Here is a 20758-nt window from a genome sequence, read left to right as displayed (position 1 = left end):
AATCAAGAGAGCCAGTACAGTATAGGGCCGTAATGGTGAACCTATGGCATGCGTGCCACAGGTGGCACACAGAGCCATATCAGTGGGACACGAGCTCAGCTCTGGCGCACATGCGCATGCTAGCCCGCTGATTTTCGGGCCTTCTGGGCTCACCAGAAGTCAGGAAACAGGCTGTTTCCGGCCTCCAGAGGGCCTCCGAGGGGGTAGGGAAGGCCGTTTTCGCCCTCCCAGGTTCCTAGAAAGCCTCTGGAGCCTGGGGAGGGTGAAAAATGGGCCTACTGGGCCCGTGCCATCACATGCCAAAAGTGAGGAGAGCACAGCGGGGTCGTGCCCGCATGCACGGGGGGTGAGGCACATAGAATTTTGGGTGTGGGCACGCATGCGCGTGACCCCCTGCGCTCCCCCCGCTTTTGGCACGTGATGGCAAAAAGATTAGCCATCACTGGTATAGGGGTTAAAGCAGGGGTAAAATCCAGCAGGTTCTGACACGTTCTGGAGAACCGGTAGCGGAAATTTTGAGAAGTTTGGAGAACCAGCAAATACCACTTCTGGCTGGCTCCAGAGTGGGGTGGGAATGGAGATTTTGCAGTATCCTTCCCTTGGAGTGGGGTGGGAATGGGGATTTTGCAGTATCCTTCCCCTGCCATGCCTACCAAGCCATGCCCACCAAGCCACACCACGCCTACCAAGCCACGCCCACAGAACCGATAATAAAAATACTTGGATTTCACCACTGGGTTAACGTGTTGACTTGTCACAAGGGAGACCTGATTCAAGCCTATCTGTCAGGCACAAGCAACCAGGTCTATACATGTAGGGTTCAAGTTAACAGCTTTATTGTCTTCTGTCTATAATACAGGAATTTCCCCAGACTGCTTGCCTTCTCCTGGGAACAAAAATCTAAGGGTCCAGAGAAGTTCAGGAGAAGGAGGTCAGCTTGTGATTGTGCAAGGACTCAAGGCTAATTCCCCATTTGATCCCTCCTCTTTGCTGCTGGCAGCTTCCTAACACTATTGGCCATGAAGTTTCCCTGAGTGGCTTTGAGTCAGACACTCTCTCTCAACCCAATCAACCTCACAGGGATTTTTAAAGAGGGCAAGAGTAATAAAACATGGAATAATAGGGTTGGAAAGGCCATTGGAGGGCTTGTAACCCAATCAACTTGAATATCTGAATGAAAAAGGGGATGTAAATCAAACAAAACTATCAACAGAGCACAGTATTGAATCCTTCATTTAGTATATATCACACTGTGTGAAGGTTACAGTTCCTCGCTTTATTTTGGCCCAGTTTATTTGTCACTTGATCTTAGCCAAAAGGCAAAGAAGCAGTACACATGGTTTATTTGTCCATTTTAATCCAGTTTATTATCTACCCCTGAAAAAGAGATCACCAGGATCTTAGGTAGATAGTTTTTCTCACTACTAGATCTTAGCTAGAGACACCAACATTTAAACTTAACTAGGACTAATTATGGGTTCTATGAGGAACTTCAATCCATCCTCATGATGAGAAGACCTAAGTCACAATAGATTTGAGGAACATACAACATTTGCAAACAGGCTGAAGCTGCTTCTGTTTACCATATTTAGTCTCTATTTTCAAGCATCTGCATCTGATAATCCACTCTCTGCTTTACTTTGAGGATTCTTTGTGGAAAGCTATAGAATATACTAGTGTATGCTGCCCTGTATTGTATTAGGGCTTTCATATGTGGGCTTTAAAAATCCAGGTGACCTTCAGCTGGTGGCATGGGAATACAAACCTCTAACTCTTTGTTCTTACCTAGTAGCCATCTAGTTTTTTCAGCCCAGATAAAACAGTCCTAAGGTACATTTTATTCAAGTACAGAGTTCTGCAGTTGGTGCTTTCCATTTGCATTGAATAACATTTCCCAATTTTGTGGCTAGCATCATATCAAAATTTTGGGGGCCTCTGTCCAACATATTGCAAGAATATCCAGTTGGAAATGGCTGTTTTAATATGGTGAGCCAGCTCCATTGTGTTCCATGTGTGTTGCCTTAATGTTTAAAAAGTCAATATATTGGCCTAATCTGCTTCAGAAGAAGCACAGGATGACCAGGCTAAAATGGGATTGATAATTCATCCTTTGGCATATTTGCAGGCTTACCATGATCTTAATATCAGACATGATTCAGGCAGGCAATCACACACTTAAGCGTAAGATGGTTTGGTCTGGTTTGCATAGATTTAATGTGAGCTCAGAGATCATGTTATATTAACACAATTGTAAAGATATGCATAGAGTGTTAATCGAGGGAATGTGCAGCGCACCCAAGAATTATTTCATTTTTTTCATTTCATTTTATTAAATTTGTATACCGCCCTACTCCCGAAGGACTCAGGGCAGTGAACAGGCACAAAATAAAACACATAAATACAAAAGTTAAAAAACATAATTAAAACCAAATTAAATAATTTTGCCCGAGACAATTAAAATTCCCAATAATTTAAAACAAATTAAAATTTCAATTTAAAAATTTAAAAGAAGGGGAGAAAATTAGGCCAGGCTGGCCTGCTGGAATAGGAGTGTCTTCAAAGCATGGCGGAAGGTGCGCAGATCCGGGATCCTTCGTATTTCCGGGGGGAGCTCGTTCCAGATAGTAGGTGCCCCCACAGAGAAGGCCCTCCCCTTAGGGGTCACCAGTCGACATTGTTTAGCTGACGGCACCTGGAGGAGCCCCTCTCTATGAGAGCGTACCGGCCGGTGGGAGGCTGTTTGTGGTAGTAGGTGGTCCCGTAGGTAGCCAGGTCCTAAGCCATGGAGCACTCTAAAGGTGGTAACCAAAACCTTGAAGCGCACCCGGAAGACCACCAGGAGCCAGTGCAGCTCGCGCAGGAGAGGTGTCACACAGGAGCACCATGTTGCTCCCATAACCACCCGCGCGGCCACACTCTGCGCCAGTTGGAGCCTCCGGGTGCTCCTCAAGGGGAGCCCCATGTAGAGAGCATTACAATAGTCCAGGCGGGAGGTGACGAGGGCATGAGTGACTGTGTGTAGGGAGTCCCGATCCAGAAAGGGACACAACTGGCGAATCAGGCGAACCTGATGAAAGATCCTCCCGGTCACAGCCATCAAGTGCTCTTCTAAAGACAGCCATGAATCCAGGAGGACGCCCAAGTTGCGAGCCCTCTCCGTGGGGGCCAGCGATTTGCCCCCAATAGTCAGCGATGGCGTCAACTGACTATATCGGGACATCAGAAATCACAGCCACTCAGTCTTGGATGGGTTGAGCCTGAGCCTGTTCCTCCCCATCCAGATCCACACGGCCTCCAGACACCGAGACATCACTTCAAGGGCATCGTTGGGGTGGTCCGGGGTGGAGATGTACAGCTGGGTGTCATAAGCGTACTGGTGGTACTTCACCCCAAAACCACGGATGATCTCGCCCAACGGCTTTACATAAATGTTGAACAAAAGGGGTGAGAGGACCGACCCTTGTGGCACCCCACTTATGAGGGGCCTCAGGGTCGACCTCTGCACCCCTGCCAACACAGACTGCAACCGGCCAGAGAGAAAGGAGGAGAACCACCATAGTACAGTGCCTCCCACCCCAATATCTTCCAACCGGTGCAGCATGATACCATACCAATTAGAAGTTAAAGATGCTTCAGGTCTTTATCTTTGCATGAGAAGCACTGAGTTCCTTGTATATAAGTATCTCTGTCAAGCACAATTTGATTAAAACTAAGGGTAGGAACTAAAGCTTGTATCACAAATGACAAATTGTCATTCTTCATTTCCATATTCTTTGGCTGAGTACATTCCAATTTAAGAGCTGCGTCTCTGCACTTAAAACCATATATTGTTATATTCTGTCTTCATGTTACTCTTTCTCCTTCCTTTCTCAGTATTCTGATTAACCCAAGAGATTCATTGTATATAAAGTGAAATGTTATTATTAATGGGACTGAAACAAGCCAGGATATTAAAACAACTTCAAACTATGGTTTGAGATCCTTATTTATTCTGAAACTGGTCATCATTTCCTACTTCTGGCATAATAAGAAATTGAGCCTGATCGAATTCTTCTTTGAATTGATTGCAGAGTATTGATGAAATTATGGATGATGGAATGGTGGAGTGGAAAGGCCCAAGGCTAAAATGCATTTTTGTTTATTAAGCCTACATTCACTGAACCAGGTCAAGGCCTTATCGCAAACAGGATGGGGAAAGTGGTGAAGGGTTCTTAATTGAGTTTTGTTTGTTTAGCCATTTAAAAGTTATACAAAGGTTCTGTTTGGCCTCACTACTCTATTCTTCTATTCCCCACTAACTGCATGAGCAAAACAGTGTGCTATCATTCTCTTTGACTGACCTATCCATTTGCTGTCAGTTTTGGGTGAAGGGAACCTGTGAAGTGTTCCCCAAATTTCTGCAATCCTAAATGTTCCATTACTACTGCTCTACTTCACCTCTACCTTGCAAACTGGATATGATTTGTATAACTTAAAATGCAGGGGTGAAACTCAAAATTTTTCCCTACCGGTTCTGTGGACATAGCTTGGTGGGCGTGGCAGGGGAAGCAAAATCTCCATTCCCACCCCACTCTGGGGCCAGCCGGAAGTGGTATTTGCTGGTTCTCCAAACTACTCAAAATTTCCACTACTGGTTCTCCAGAACCTGTTAGAACCTGCTGGATTTCACCCCTGCTAAAATGAGATCACCTGCATGCTTCTAATCAGGAATAGATATATGTTTTGAAATAACTATTGTTCTGCCAAGTTTTAGCAAAAAGCTTTTTGAATGATTGGTTCTTTAAGGTTTTAATAAGTTCCTGGAAGAAATAACTTAGTGTGCAACAGAAGACAGTTCTCATGTCTATTTCCTCTACTAAAAGAGAAGATAGCAACACAAACATGTGTCTGTAAAACATATGAAATCCTGAAAGAGAAGACACCTACTGAAACTTCAGAGTGAAGGCTCTGTGTTATGCCTCCCTTTTTTTTCTCCTCTGCACTTGCTAAAGCTAGAATGTGGGGTACAGCCTGGGAAAACAGCAGATAGAGAAATGGGAAATGCCCCCTTCTATCAGCATTATGGCTCCAATTCAAGCTATATCATCCGCTTTCATTGTTTTTGTTCAAACAAACAGAAACCAAACAATATCAGATGTTAATCACAATTCCATCACAGCGCTAGCTTCTCCATGAAAGCAGCCATACTTTCTAATAACTTCATCCTTATCTCAAATGTTAGTTGAAACTCTTAAATTCTCCTCTCTTTTAAAGCCAGGAGCAAAGACGGTTGTTTTACTCTCATATGCCATAAAAAAAAAAAAATCCCACTTGTCTAAACTTGCATCATATGCGGTTTTGCTGAATGGGCCAGAGTTTGATCCAGGACTCAGCTGACAGTTTTGGCCGCTGTCCATCCACACCACAGTCCGAAGAACCACCTGGAACTTGCCTTCTGTCCCAAAACACAGAGCTCTGTTGCTTGCAAGCCTGCCAAAGGAACCGGCCTGGAAACAGGAGGACCATTATGGACCAAATGATTCCTTTAAGCAGGCAAACCCTCAAAATAAGGCATGTGTAAAACAATATGTATTTCAGTACGTTCAAGCGATCTGTTATTTGAATTAAATCCTAGCTAGCTGATACATTCTAGATGCCCTGCTAATCTATTTAAGTGAACGTACAAAGAAGAGCTTTAGGTAGAATTCTAGAATAAGGCAAAAGGATTTCAGAACTCCAGGATACACTCGGTTGTTTTCCTCTGGAACTCCCAAAGCCCATAATTGCCTGGCGCATAACACAGACACTTAAAAATTATTCTAAGCCAAAGATTCCTTCTGAGTAACAAAATTGAGCAGAGCTTAGCATACTCCTGATTGCCCTGCATTTTCTATAATTCAGCAGTATAATTTAGTATAGAAAGAATAGGGATTTTTTAAAAAACAAAAAAATTGCTGCGATTCTTAAACAATAGGGAGTCTGAAGCCATTGCCAATTTTCTGGAAATGACTATTCAATTTACTAGAATGTCCTGATCCGCTTTCTGCCCACACTTAGGGGGGAAAAAATGCTGTGCTCAATCCTTGCAGGTGTGTATTACAATCATTTTGTTGGCCTTGCTCGTGCCACAGGACTGTTGAGTTTGTCTATTGCACAAAGACGTTAAGTCTTTTCCTACCTGCCTAAGGCACAAACATTCCCTGGCAACATATTGGTTTCTGCCAGGACCAGGGGTGGTTTCTACTTATCTTTACTATTGGTTCACAATGGGAGCGCATGCACAGAAGCTTCCTGATGATGTCCGGGTGGGTGGGTGGAGCTTCCCACTGATTTTACTACCAGTTCTTATGAACCGGTCCGAACCGTGGGCAACCCACCACTGGCCAGGACCCTCATCCTCAACTAGGGATGTCATCCCTAGTTCATGAGTGAGAGAGGCTCAATCATTCTTAGCTGTACTGCTATTAAGGTAGCATTCATTATGACCTTATGACCACACCACCAGGGGAACCAGCAAGTGGGTTTATACTTGGTCAGGCATTATTTTGAAGGGAAGCCAGGTGAGTGGCAGTAACTGGGAACAGAGACAAGATAGAGCTCAGTAACAGAGGTAGCACATTTCGTTCCAGAATAGTTTTCTGCTGACTCACAAATGGATGGGGAGCAATTCAAGTAGCTGTGGGGAAAGGCCCACAATATGATTTGTTTGTTTGGGGCTGAGCTGGCAGTATGAAGCCACCCATTATGACTCTGCATTATGTATGAACGGGGCTAATGCGGCTGATTGAAAAAACAATTACTGTGGCTTCTAATACTGTGTTCCCATCACAGGACCCTTTTCATCAACGATCCTTTAACAAACCAGCATAATTAAAAGAACAGAAACAGAACACGCTTTAGGAAATCACAGAATAAAAAAATAAGATTTGCCTTTCCCATTTCCATGTGATTCACAGGATAAATTGTACATACAGATATAGACTTTCCAAAGATACACAGAAGAGGTTGATATGTATGTTGGGACAATATATATGCTTGTGTCTTCTTCTTCTTGTGCCATATCTGTCATCGGACATTGGCGATCCTGTTGGCAATCCTATTTTTATCAACAGCTGCACGAAAAAGTGGCATTGTGTATGCAGCTATTTTTTCATGTAAGTGTACCTTAACATAAAAATGTGTCCACAAGGAGCTCTAAGGCATGGTAAAAATGGGAGCCAGTCATTGAAATTTACACTTCAGACAGCAAGTGTGGGATACTATTTTAAATGCTGAATGTAAATTTATATATATATATATATATATATATATATATATATATATATATATACATATATATATATATATATATATATATATATATATATATATATATATATATATATATATATATATATATATATATATATATATATATATATAGGTAATTTTCACTTATGAACTCTTTCACTTATGAAAACTCAGTACTTACAGGGAAATTTTAACCAGTAGACAGTCCAGTGTCTCCTTCAAATTATGAATGTCATTCATTTTCACTGAGTTCTATACACAGACCAGGACCTGGAAGAGAGAGCTGGAAACATAATTAAGACTCTGGTTCTTACAGTGGAGAGTGCATAAATATGATCCTCCAACGCAAGTAGACTTCCTTTTCACAAGTCCCAGCTATGGGCAAATGGGATCAAATATTTCCTGAATTATCAGGCACTAATCAGGAATGAGCAGCTGTGTTGGTCATGCACTCTTAAATGAAGGGATAACATAAATGCTGACACACTATGTGCCTACAATGCAGAAATGGATAGTAATAATTATCAACCTTCTCATACTTTCCAGCTGTTCTTTGCTACAATCAACACCATTCACACAATATGTTTTGAGACATAAATGTATGGACTAGAAAGGGATGCCTTCTTGCTCCACCCTATAAATATGTTTATCCAAAACTGTGAATGTGGCATGTAGGTATAAGAGCTCATCATCCCACTCAGGACCCTCCATTCTACTTGAAGTGAACATAGCCATAAATGGCTATATGGGGTAATGAAAACATGTCATCTCCCAGAGGAACAGGAGCAGATGGAGGTGATGTTTGCACTAGAACACCTGGAGTAACTGCAAACATTGTGGAAGCTGGCAAAATGCCTTGCAAAGAAGGAAGGGATTTATTTCACAAGATAGATAGTAAAGTCCATGGGATTCACAGCTTGAGATGGGACGACAGGTTAGGGCAGAGCTGGCAAGAAGCCTAGATGCCCTTCATCAAGAATTGCCTTTGGCAATACTATCCTTTTTTTAAGAGGAATATAACACACGATGCATTTCTTCATCAGGCTTCAGTACAATTTAAATGCTCATTCAACTTAAGCAAAGTCTCAAAGGGCTTGATGTCATGATATCTGGGAAAGACCTTAATAGATGGAGCAATAAGATGCTGCATAGAGAACCATCAGATAAGAGAGGACACAGCCTGAAGTTGGAGTGTGGACAAAGAAAGAGGCTCAGAAGGGACCCTCCCTAGCTTCTTGGATTGTAATGGAAACAGTGGGAAATTTATACTTACAGACTTGCAAGATTCTGGTAATGTCGCTTTGCCATAAAGTAGAATTAGTTCATCTGGTCATGTTTTCTGTTTGGCCTAACAGGGAAGGCTGATACTTGTTCATTCATCACACATTTCGGAATCAAAGGTTCTTTTCTCAAATGCATCCATAAATATGACAATTGGTGTTCTGAATTCTTTCATGCCGTTACAGAATGTTTACTTGATATCCATCACATATCAGATGAAAATGCATACCAGGTCTTCTGAATTAAAGACCTAACAATTGCACAGTAATGGCATTTCTAGTTCTTATTTATTTATTTATTTATTTATTTTTCAAACTTCTATACCACCCTTCTCCTTTCGGACTCAGGGCGGTGAACAGCCAAGATAAAAAACATTTATACACAAAAGTTAAAAATAAATTTAAAATAATTAAATAAATTTGGCCCGTAATTTAAAACTTTTCAATTAAAATCCATATCAAATTTTAAAACCAGCCGTAAAATCAGGACAGCCCGGCTAACTGAAAAAAATAGGTTTTTAGGGCCCGACGAAAACTCCAGAGGTCGGAGATCACTCGTATCTCTGGGGGTAGATTGTTCCAGAGGGTAGGTGCCACCACAGAGAAGGCTCTCCCCCTGGAGGTCACCAGCTGACATTGTCCCATCTTATATTCTTATATCCCATCTGGGTTACCAGATTCTCACATTTCATATTTTATTTCATGCACTTGGAAAACTATTGGTATTTCTCATTGGGCATAATATATTCAAGACTGAAGTGAGTACCATACAGACTAATACATATTTCTTTGTTGTTTTCCTATCCAACTTACATGCAGACATTCATATTTTCCAATTTATTTTTCACATATAAATATTCAGTATTTGCATCACCTGCAAAACCGTAGAATTTATAACTACATATACAGCATTTTCTCTTTTGCACTTAATCTTAGCACAAATTTTTTTCCCCCTGCCATTTCCTACACTGTGGCTTTCATCTAATTTCCAGTCCATGAGTGAGATTCTGGTGGGGATTATGGTAGACTTGATATCCCAAATGAGCCAGACAACATTACAGCCAAGAATGCCAACCAGAGGCTGGGTGCTGGCTGGCAAAGTCTCAATGGTTGAAGGAGAGATTATAACTCACTTGTACTCTGGATAGCTGGTCCTTGTGAGTAAGCTACAGGAATAAAAGTTTTTGCAAGTGTCCTGTAGGTTGAGTGGCTTAAGAGGCACATGATTCCATTTAAACTTACAGCCATAACGTAGCCTATATGGATAATAATTTCAGTCATCCTCATTTCTAAATCACACTTGGAATTAATTAATCTATAGATAAAGAGAGGTTTTCTTTATAGTAAAAACAAAATATCTCTTGATGTAATTCTTTTTCTGGGTTATAAAAATAAAAAGAGACTTTAAGGGTTTTTACATCCTTAAACTTTTGGTAAAAAGTTTAACAAAGAGATTATTTTTAAAAAAATTAAAATGGATATAGACAACAGTTATTTTTATTTTTATTATTTTACTTTTGATGAAAGCATTTTTGCATAAACTTAAATTAAACCGGACAAACAAATCAGACCTTCATGGGAATACTTCCTTTTTACTACTATATAGTGCAGGTAATTGGCAGATTTTATAAAACAAAAGATAACGCTAAACTGAGATACTTTGTTGCTATGGAGGCAAAAATTGATATAGAATGTGTAATTTTGCCACAATAAGAATGTGCCAAGGCATTTTTTTTTCTTTTGTCCATTTTGTTAGGAAAAAGTTTTGCAGCAACATTTTGATAGAAGTTAAATAAATAAAATTAATAATACAGATATAATTGTTTTAAAAGAAATTCCTATCAAAATTCTATGCAAGAGAAAAGAATATTTTTCTGATATATTTGCAAGTAACAGTTCCTTTTGAATATGTTATTTGGTGGCCAGTTACAGAGAGCAAGACATTTATTATACAGAAGCTTTCATGGCTTGGTGTTAAGCTCTTTGGCCCAGGCATTTACTAATGAAGTAGACTGTGACTCATCAATGCTTTATGAAACCATTTCAATGACATTATAAGCAAAGGCAGCCAATCCTAACCATGGATATGCCAGAACAATTTAAATGTGCATTGTAATGGCCCAACACATCGACCCTTTCATACTTGCATCATGATGTGGCAGACAAGTATGTAAGAGGTGAATTTATGCAAATTTGTCACTTCCACACATACACTCTTTATTGGCCTGCAAGTGCCTTTGACCATAAGCCTGTGAGTTTTGCTGCAACAGATTTAGAAAGCTACTTTTTTTGAAAGATTAAATAATTTTAGTATATTATTTTGCGATACAATTTCATATGTAATGTTTTACCTTATTTGTAAGTACAATAGTAGATTTACCCAAAATCCAGAAACAAGACTTTTGATCTTCTCAAACCTTTGCTTCCAGCATGATTGGCTAGCTTACTTGTTAATTATTCTAATTTTTTTTCCTGAAATATTCCTTTTCTTTTTTTTCTTGTTCATTTCAGCATAATAAGCAGAAAGAGAAGCAGCACCCTTATGACTAACTAAACAATTTACCATCCTATTTCTCCTTTTTTATCAAAATGTCTTTAATACAGGCAAAACCGTTTATTATTAAGTTTTATCAATATTTACTTAATGATAAGAAATGTATAGGATGAAAAATTTAAATAGAAAAGCCCTTTGAGCTAAAAGTTGCCTTTGAGTTGAAGACAAAAGATCTAAGTTTCATAATTCTTTTTAAATAACCTATGAGATCACTGGTGAGCAAAATCTAGATGTCTGTAAGGCTTACAAACTCAAAAGATTTTGCTACATTTAGGAATAGATGAGTTTGTTTATTAATATATTAAACCAAGTTACAAAGGCTTTGGGGAAGAAATCTGCCAGACAGTCTTGGCTGAAGAATTAGATCAGGATTAGAGAGACTCCAAGTCACGTCACTCATGAAAGCCCACTAAGAATATTTTGAGTCATTCACTCTCAGCCCAAGCTATCTCAGGGAATTGTTGGCAGTAAAAATGGTAGGAGAGATCCAGATGTATATTACCCAGAGTTCCTGGAAAAAAAGGACGGAGATCACATAATTCTAACAAATAAATAAAATAAAACTTCAACTGTAACAGGATAGTGGGTTTGAAGAACGCTCAGTAAGAATGCAAGGGTCAACAAGAAGAAAGAGCTCAACAAAATTTTAAAACCTAAGCCTGAGGAAAGAAAGCTGGATGGAGAAGTATGCACTTCTGCGCCCACAAAAATGTTAGGATAAGAGTATATGCCAAGTTAAATTGCTGTGAAGTCTTACTTCCTTCGTAAAGCTACTTGCCAGCTCGAAATAAGAAAGGCTGCAGATGTGCTATAGAATGTGGGTCCCAATTTCTACTTTCCAAGGTCAAGACAGTGAAAAACAAACTAGTTCTTGCCTTGCTCAGCAGTGCGGGTTGATCCCTTTCCATCGTCCCGCCCTTCCGTTCCTCACACAGCCTGTTACTCGACCACAAAGAGCTGCTGCCCAGCACATTAGATCACAATGATTCACTGGCTGACCTCTACCTTCTGGAGTGTTCAGTTTCTAATTTTATGGCCTGTATCAACCAGATTATTGAATCCAGATGTCTGTGAAATGCAGCCATCTAGCACAGAAATCCAACCCACATGGAGTAGAGCTTTAAGAGCCAGACTAGAGTTTACAGATGCTCACTTTTCATAAACTAAATCCTCGGACAGGAGGCAGAATCATGCATCTCCTTCCTTGCGATCATAGTTACTGATAACACACCACAGAAATACACAGATCTGGATCAGTAAAGGATACAGATAAATATTCTGGTGCTCAGTATTGCTTATTTCTTTGGATCCACAATTAATCTTTGAGCTGTACAGCATATAGCAGTGATAGTTAATCTTTTCCGGACCGAATGCCCAAAGCGCATGCTCGCCCAAACCCCCAAAATGCAATGGGCATACGGCCCCCTGCATGCAACCCGCCCCCAGTGCATAGCCCCCCACCCTCACACATGTGCGCAAGGCCCCCCATATGCACCTTGCATGTGCGGCAGAGACCCAAAGACCAATTGGCCAGCAGGAGAGGTGCGCGCATATGCAGCAGACCTGAACTGGGGCAACGGCTCGCATGCCATCAGAGAGGGCTCTGTGTGCCACCTCTAGCAGGTGTGCCATAGGTTCGCCAGCACGGGCATATAGCATAGCTGTGTCTGATATTATTACACAGTTGTAAGATAGACTGCTATTCAGTAAATAATTATATGAGATTCAAGATCTGTCAGCCCAGTATAGTGGTTTTCTGTGTTGATGTAGTCCATTTTCTAGCCTGACTTTCTTTCAAGGCATGCAGGGCAAATAGCTTTATTGCCCCATTTTCTTTTATCCTTACAGTCCTTTGAACAGGATAAGGTTGAATGCAGTGGTGGGTTTCAAAATGTTTTACTACCGGTTCTGTGGGTGTGGTATAGTGGGTGTGGCATGGCTTGGTGGGCGTGGCTTGGTGGGCATGGCAAGGGGAGGATACTGTAAAATCTCCATTCCCTCCCCAATCCAGGGGAAGGTTACTGCAAAATCCCCATTCCCTTCCAATCAGCTGGGACCCAGGAGACAGAGAATAGATGGGGGCGGGGCCAGTCAGAGGTGGTATTTACTGGTTCTCCAAACTACTCAAACTTTCCTCTACCAAACTGGTCAGAACCTGCTGAAACCCACCTCTGGCTGAATGGTATAGCTTGCCTAGTGAGCTTCATGGCTAAGTATGGGATTGAGCACTGGTCTGCACAAACTAACACTTAACCACTCGCATAATCACACAGGCTCTCTCTGACAGGGTTTAAACCATACATTGTTTTTCCTGAGTTTAGCAGGATTAATGAGCCTATTAAATAATATGTTCCACTTGATGTATAAAATTGAACTTCTACCATTGTGTGTATATGATTAGAATTAAGAGCCAAACTCAGCAATAACTTGCTGTGTTAATTCTGATCAGCTAGTTTTGGTCGCAGCTGCTCTGCCAAATCCATGCGGAGTTTAGACTTGTAGAGGAGACTCTCAAATCAGCCTCTTATCCCCTGTGAAGGCTCAGCAAGGAAGAGTTTTGAAAGAGCTGGGTTTCTAAAATAATTACTTTTAATCAGTCTTGCCCCATCCTGGTGCTTTCCAGATGTAATGGAATTCAGCTCTTATAATTCCTTGCCAGCATTGCAGAAGACACCGTCCATCATGTCTGGAAGGCATTAGATCTAGAAGGACTGCTTTATATTATAGTATCCTATAATCTACAGCAGGGGTGCCAACTTTCAGTGGTTTGAAGACTACATCAGATTTTGCCAAGATGTCAAGGGAGGGTCACCACAATTCAAAACTGGGTGTGGCCTGGATACCAATTAGTCCTGGTGTTTTTCAAAGGCTGGAATTTTTAAGGGATGAAAGGTCTTCATTAAGTACCTTAAAATCATCCCATATTTCACAAACAGTCTGAGTCAATTTGTTCAGCAATTGTTGAGAAAAAACCACTGTTAAAGCATGTATTACTAACACAATCAATAATTGTGTTAGTAAATATGTGTTGCCAGCCAATAAACTGCACTGATGGCTCTTTGGAAAAAAAAATCTATCCATTCCCACTAATTACATCACTTGTCATTAATATATAGTAAAGGAGGTTCCTTTCTCACTGGTTTCATGTTTCAACAGCAAGGTGAGTCACTTGTAGTAGTTTATTCTTGGGTTAATCTCTATTTATATTTCTAATTATTGATGAATTCCTGCTCCTGAATCATCTTTGATCCTGATTGCTTAATAAACCTAACTCTTGGTTTTCTTTTTAAGGCTTTTGGTTCATTCTTTAATGTTAACTTTATGTCAACATAAAGTCAACTCAACTCAATTCAGATGTCAACTCAACTCAAACTCCTGATCCCCTGCCAAATAATCATCCAATAATAGTATCAAATATGGAGCTGATCAGGACTTCAAGGCTAAAATAAGGATCTCCTTTGACCTTCTAGCATTGCCAGTAGATAATCATCCATTAAAGCTGAGTGGAAAGATTCCAACATTTCCCTGTACACTCAGTTATCATTGACCAATGAATACTGTAACCAGTTCTGTGCTAGTAACTTTTTTAAAAAAGTTAATTTATGTTAATATATATCCCGATTCAAAAATTCCTAGTGCACACAGTTGCTTAAAATCTTAGTAATGTTTGGTGGACCCAAAACATTTTGTTTCTCATAGCGTCCAACTAAATGCCTCTGTGATGCTCACCAACCAACAGAGGAATGCTCTATCGAGGGCTATCAGTTTTGAGGCATTGTTACAGCATGCCTCCAAATATTGTTTGCATAGCATAATGGCAGGGGAGCAGTAGCAACTATGTCAACAAGGCATAGTTGCTTCTGCTCACATAGTTACTACTGTTCTCCTGCCATTTTGCTATGCAAACAATATTTGGAGGCATGCTGTCCCCCATCCAAGGAAGTAACACTGTCTCAAAACTGATAGCCCTTGATAGATCTTTCCTCTGAATTTATCTAACTTACTTTTAAAGCCATCCATGTTGGTCATCCATCATTGTATCTGTAAATTCCACATGTTAAGTATGCACGGTGTGAAAAAGTACTTTATTTGTCTGTCCTAAATCCATCCAAACCAACTACCTTGGATGATCCCTGATCCTAGTGTTTTCTCCATGCATGGTTTTATGCCCCTCATGTTCTCCCCCACTCACTAAACGGTTCCTAATGTTCTAGTCTTTTCTCACAGGAAAGTAGATTGAACCTTCTAATCATTTTGGTTGCTTTCAACTGAACCCTTTTTAACACTATTATATCTTTTTTTCAAATGTACTGACCAGAATTTTCAGGAAACCCTTTACCTTTGGGGGTCCAATAAAAAGTAATGCCTCCATTTCTATAGTTTTTTATTAATATAGGGATATTTTAATAAATGACCCAGGAAAGTAAATCTTGAAATGAGATCTTTTGTTTCTAGTACTATTTACCTCACCACATAATCACCACCTTTTACTGCACAATTCTGCCAACAATTGATGAGATTCATAAAGCTGTCAGAAAAGAACTTCATACTTTGTTTCTTCAGTCAGATCTTTCTTCAGAGTCTTTCTCATCTCTTTATTTGAGCCAAACAGATGCTCACAAAGATATTCCTTTAATTTGGGGGAAAGCATGGCTTAGTTTGGACTCTATGGCGAATGGGATAACTTCACAATTACCACTTGGGTGGCCTGTGGGATGCGAGGTTTAGCATTGTCATGTTGCTGCAAAATTCCCTTCTTGTAGTTTTGAACTCTGTCTAATCATGGTTTCAAAATTTTAAGTGTTGCCATTTAGAGTTGGTAGTGATGCTGGGTTCAAGGAAATCCATATATAGTAAATATATATATATATATATATATATATATACTATGTGCATCCCCCAAAAAATGTTACTATGAATTTTCCTGTTGAAGGCTGGGCTTTGATTTTTTTTTTCCTCTATAAGTAAAACTTTGTTATGCTATTCCATGGGCTGATGCTTCATTTCTGGATCATAATGTTGAGGCCATATTTTGTAAGCTTAACAATACTGTGAAGAAATTTCTCACTTTCCTTCTCATAGCATTTCAACCCTTGAAGCTTTCATCTCCCCAGTCAGCATAAAGGAACCTGTCTTGCACAAGGTTTCCAACCCTGAAAAACATCAGTAATGTGGCACAGACTACCAAGCTTGTTATCATTTTCCCTATTCATGATCCTCTAATCCTCATTATTCAGTCCATCTCATGTAAAATGTATTGGTTGCAGTCACAGGTTTCATTCCTGATTACACAAATCAGCTCTTACTTGTTCAGCATCTTTAGATTTTTTATTTATTTGTTTATTTATTTGGCCCAGAGATGCACAGTACTCACATCAATACAATCCAGTGGTGGGTTTCAACCAATGTAACAAACAGTTCGCTTCACGCACATGCTTTACCTACGAATATAGGTATGTATAGCGCAAGGGTGGGCGGGAGAGCCCAGTAGATCGTCAGAGCGAACCGGTTTGCTCTCAGCTCACCATTGCTGCTACCGGCTTGCCTGAACCAGGGTGAACCAGTAGAAACCCACCACTGATACAGTCATCACCATAAACATCCTGCATTCAGTGGTGAATTTCTGGCACTCAAAAATTTAACCATGGTGCTTTGCTGAAAACACTGAAAAGTACTCACTGCAGACTTTTATTTCATGAACAATAGCAACACAATCTATTCTCACAGCAATTGCCTGACAATTGAAATGAAGAAACAGGTGCTGAAGAATGGATCAGAACTTCTAGCAGAACTTCTAGTAGTGCCATCTGTCAATGATTTACGACATTGGAGTCATTCCATTCCATTCAGCCCTTATGTTGAATGAAATACTGGCAGTTTCATTTCCAAGATGCCTACTATCTATCTCCAGCAGAACTAGCAAAGTATGGATGCTGCAGGTTGTAAAAAGAATGAAGCACAAAGGCTTGAAGACACCATTTATTTCCCCCCCCCGCGTTTTTTCCTGTTAAACAAGGAAGCCACGCATGCATATTCTATGCATGCCTTTCTTCCTTCTAAAAATAAAATAATTTTCCAGATGTTAGAATAGCAGCCATCATATGAAAGTATTCTTTTCCTTCTCAGTGTTTCTTTGTAATACTGTATATTACACTCTTCTAGATGAGGAAAAACTATTCCTAATAGGAGTAAAGCAGGTTTTGAAATGAGCAAGAGCTCTAGTATTGTTCTGCCCCAGCTCCGGATCCCAAGGAGTGTGACACACACCAAGCTCCAAAAACTCCTTTTATTACAAACAGACCCCTTTCAAAATGCAGGCTTTCAACGACACCACACCAGCCTCCTCCTCGTTGGGTTCAGCCACAAGCCGCGCAGGCCACTGGCGGGCAACAACAAGTATGCAAGAATGGGAGGATGAGATGGCAACGTTGTGAAAATGGGAAGGGGAGGTGAGGCAAGGAAAAGCCTTTGATTTCAGAAGCATGCCAGTTTTTCCCTAATGAAATTTCTTGGGGGGAGGGGGGAGGGAGAAAGGAGAGGCAAAGGAGAAATTTTAAAAATTGCTGCATACCTTCCACTTCCCTTAAGCCTATTCCTCTTGTATTGTAGAAAAGATTTGAAAGAAACGTCTGCAAATTCCAGGCCTCAGGGACTGGATTTTTTTTTTTTTTTATGTGTAGGTCATTTCAAGTTTACCATTCCAAGACCAGAAAATGGATGGAAATCCATTTGGCTGACCCAAAAGGAATGAATGCAAACAGGGTGCTCCCAGAATTTGTATAAATTTATGACTTGTAAAGATTTAAAAACGCCATTGTAAACACTTAATATCAGATAGTCACGACTGAAAAGAAGTGGGCAGAAAGTTACAAATAAGGGTGATGGGGAAGTACTTGCACATTCTTCATCCAATTTGGCATTATGAAGTTATGGCCACCATTGAAAGAGAAAGATCTAAAAGCAGTTGTCCTATCCAGATTGGTAGCAAAAAGGCTTGCTGACTTCTTTTTCCTTTAAATTCAGAATTAGCAGCATATTTCAAAAATGGGAATTATTGAAGGAGTTAAAGGTAAAGGTTCCCCTTGCACATATGTGCTAGTCGTTCCCGACTCTAGGGGGCGGTGCTCATCTCTGTTTCAAAGCCGAAGAGCCAGTGCTATCTGAAGATGTCTCCATGGTCATGTGGCCGGCATGACTAAACGCCAAAGGTGCACGGAACACTGTTACCTTCCCACCAAAAGTGGTCCCTATTTTTCTACTTGCATTTTTTATGTGCTTTTGAACTGCTAGGTTGGCAGAAGCTGGGACAAATAACGGGAGCTCACCCCATTACACGGCACTAGGGATTTGAACTGCTGAACTGCCGACCTTTCGATCAACAAGCTCAGTGTCTTAGCCACTGAGCCACCACGTCCCTGAAGTGGTTAAGTATATCTCTAAGGAGCTACACTTTAGCAATTAAAAAGGGATCTCTATAGTCTTTTCTGGTTTTCTGATTTTTTTATTTTTTTTGCTGCAAAACAGGAAAAGAAGAGAGGGGAATGTGAGATCTTGGAGACCTGAGGGCTACTTCAGAATTTAGCTTATTCATCATCTTACTTACTAACATAACAAATGAGAAAAGATGGAGTCAGAAAACAAGAACTGAGCAAAGCACCAAATCTGAAAAGGACAGAAAAAAGCTTAGCTTTGAACTGTTTGGCATCCACTTGCTTGTACCTGCAGCCCTGAATTATTGTAGTGTTTGACTCCACACTGGGTTTAATGATGTTCCATTGCTCTTTCAACAATAAAAAGTAAGGTAAGGATTTTGCATCTGTGAGGAAAATTCTCCGGTGTCAAAATTGCACACACTCTGCTAATGCTCAGAGGACTGGAAGAGGAGATGGATTCTACAGATGGACGGCTCGTTGCCAAGCTTCAGGCTGATGTGAAATCAGAGCAACTTCCTTCTAATGGCTTCCCTTTCAAAAAGGAGGATAGTTAGGGAGGAATTTCTGCCAAAGATGAAACTACAACTGTTGTTAGAAAATACAATAATGACCTAAAATAAAATAAAAATGTGATGGAGTGAAAAGGCAAATGCCACAAAGTTTTAACATGGCTGATTTTGTCATTCAGTACAGGACTGTCAAGGCTCCTTTTCTGGAATTGTGGATAGATAGCAGGATAAACAATCAGTTCTAAAAATGGACAGATTGTCTTTCCAATCTAATTCACATGTTTTACACATAAATCTATTCCATTTTCACATTAGTCTGTAATTTAAATCAACTCAGAATGTCACTGCTATATGGTTTTTCAAGCATACTTTTTTGAAAGAACTGTACAGAATTAAAGGCTACATTGTCTTAAAAAGTTGTATATTTTGTTGTTGCATTTTTAAAAACCTTGCTGGCATTCCATAAACCCTTAAAATATGGCTTTGTGACTAAATTTGGGGTCTATGTTGCCCTTTCAATGTCAACGTTGATTTTTTTTCTTGGTGGTTTTATTTTTAAATAGGCTGTTGATTATATGTGTGTTGGATGTTAGTTTCTCACTGTTATATGTTTTTATGACTGTTTAAACTGTTGTTAGCCATCTACAGTCGTGAATATGAGGGCAGCCACAAAAATTGAATAAATAAATAAATGCTGGGAACTAAACTTCAATAGTCAGAGAAATGCAACATGTATCGGACAGTTAAAGTCCGATTCATATACAGATAGTTCTCAACCTATGATTTGTAATTCGACCAAAATTTCAGTTGAGTGGCGTGCAATGTTATGACCCTTTTTGCCACAATTGCTAAGTGAACCACTGCAGTCATTAAATGAATCATGCAGTCATTAAGTGAATCCAGCTTCTCCCATTAACTTTGTTTGTTGGAAGTCGGCTAGGAAAGTTGCAAATGATGATCACATGACCCCAGAATGCTGCAATCATCATAAATACATGCTGGTTGCCAAGTGCCCAGGTGTGACCATGTGAATCCTGCAATAAGTCACTTTTTTCAGTAAGTTCAAACAATCACTAAATGAATGGTCGTAAGTTGAGGATCAGCCCCAAAAGTGCAAATTAGGCCTATTGGTATGAATGAATGTTTTCCAACACCCATAATAAATTATTTTTCAACTTCCATTTTCTAAATCAAAAAAATCATAGGATATTTCATGACTAAATGTTTGAGTGTGGAATTGGCCAAACCTATCTCGTTTACTGTTTGTGGAACAACATCCACAGACCGCCATCATCCAGCTATTGTTATGATATATTTCTCCAGTCAGTTTTCAGTCTTTGCCAGAGTGCTCTGTTATTTTTGTAAGGAATAAAGAATAGTGTTATGGCCACAGATGCAGATGTCCTGCTATTTCAGAAGCCTATCCTTTCAGTTGTACTGCTTGATGACAGCTTGCAGTCAGAGGTCGTGGGTGCTTCATCACTGGAGGTATCCAAGAAAAGACTGGACAGTCACTTGTCTGAAATGATACAGGGTCCCCTGATTGAACAGGGGATTGGACTAGAAGACTTCCAAGGTCCTTTCCAGCTCTATTCTGATTGATTGATAGCAGTGGTGAGTTCCTCCCGGTTCGGCCCTGTTCAGCCAAGCCGGTAGCGGTGATGATATGACGTCATCGAACCAGTTCTCTTTGTTTGGGACCTGGGCCCCCCG

General features: G+C 40.2%; 1 long non-coding RNA gene across 5 annotated transcripts in view; it reads right to left on the bottom strand.

The window, feature by feature from the left end:
• The window catches only part of LOC117660332 (uncharacterized), a 65065-nt gene that overhangs the window by 34215 nt on the left and 10092 nt on the right, over nucleotides 1-20758 (bottom strand). For all 5 annotated transcript variants that reach the window (XR_015732500.1, XR_004589613.3, XR_004589612.3 and 2 more), the window contains exon 2: nucleotides 7451-7552. This is a non-coding gene — a long non-coding RNA (uncharacterized LOC117660332). The remainder of the gene's footprint in view (nucleotides 1-7450; nucleotides 7553-20758) is intronic.

The sequence above is a fragment of the Pantherophis guttatus genome, chromosome 2 (assembly GCF_059756535.1).
Source record: "Pantherophis guttatus breed Tessera chromosome 2, ASM5975653v1, whole genome shotgun sequence".
NCBI classification, from domain to species: Eukaryota; Metazoa; Chordata; class Lepidosauria; order Squamata; family Colubridae; genus Pantherophis; species Pantherophis guttatus.
Note: the sequence above shows the minus strand (reverse complement) of the source record. Positions and strands in the feature narration are given on the sequence as shown.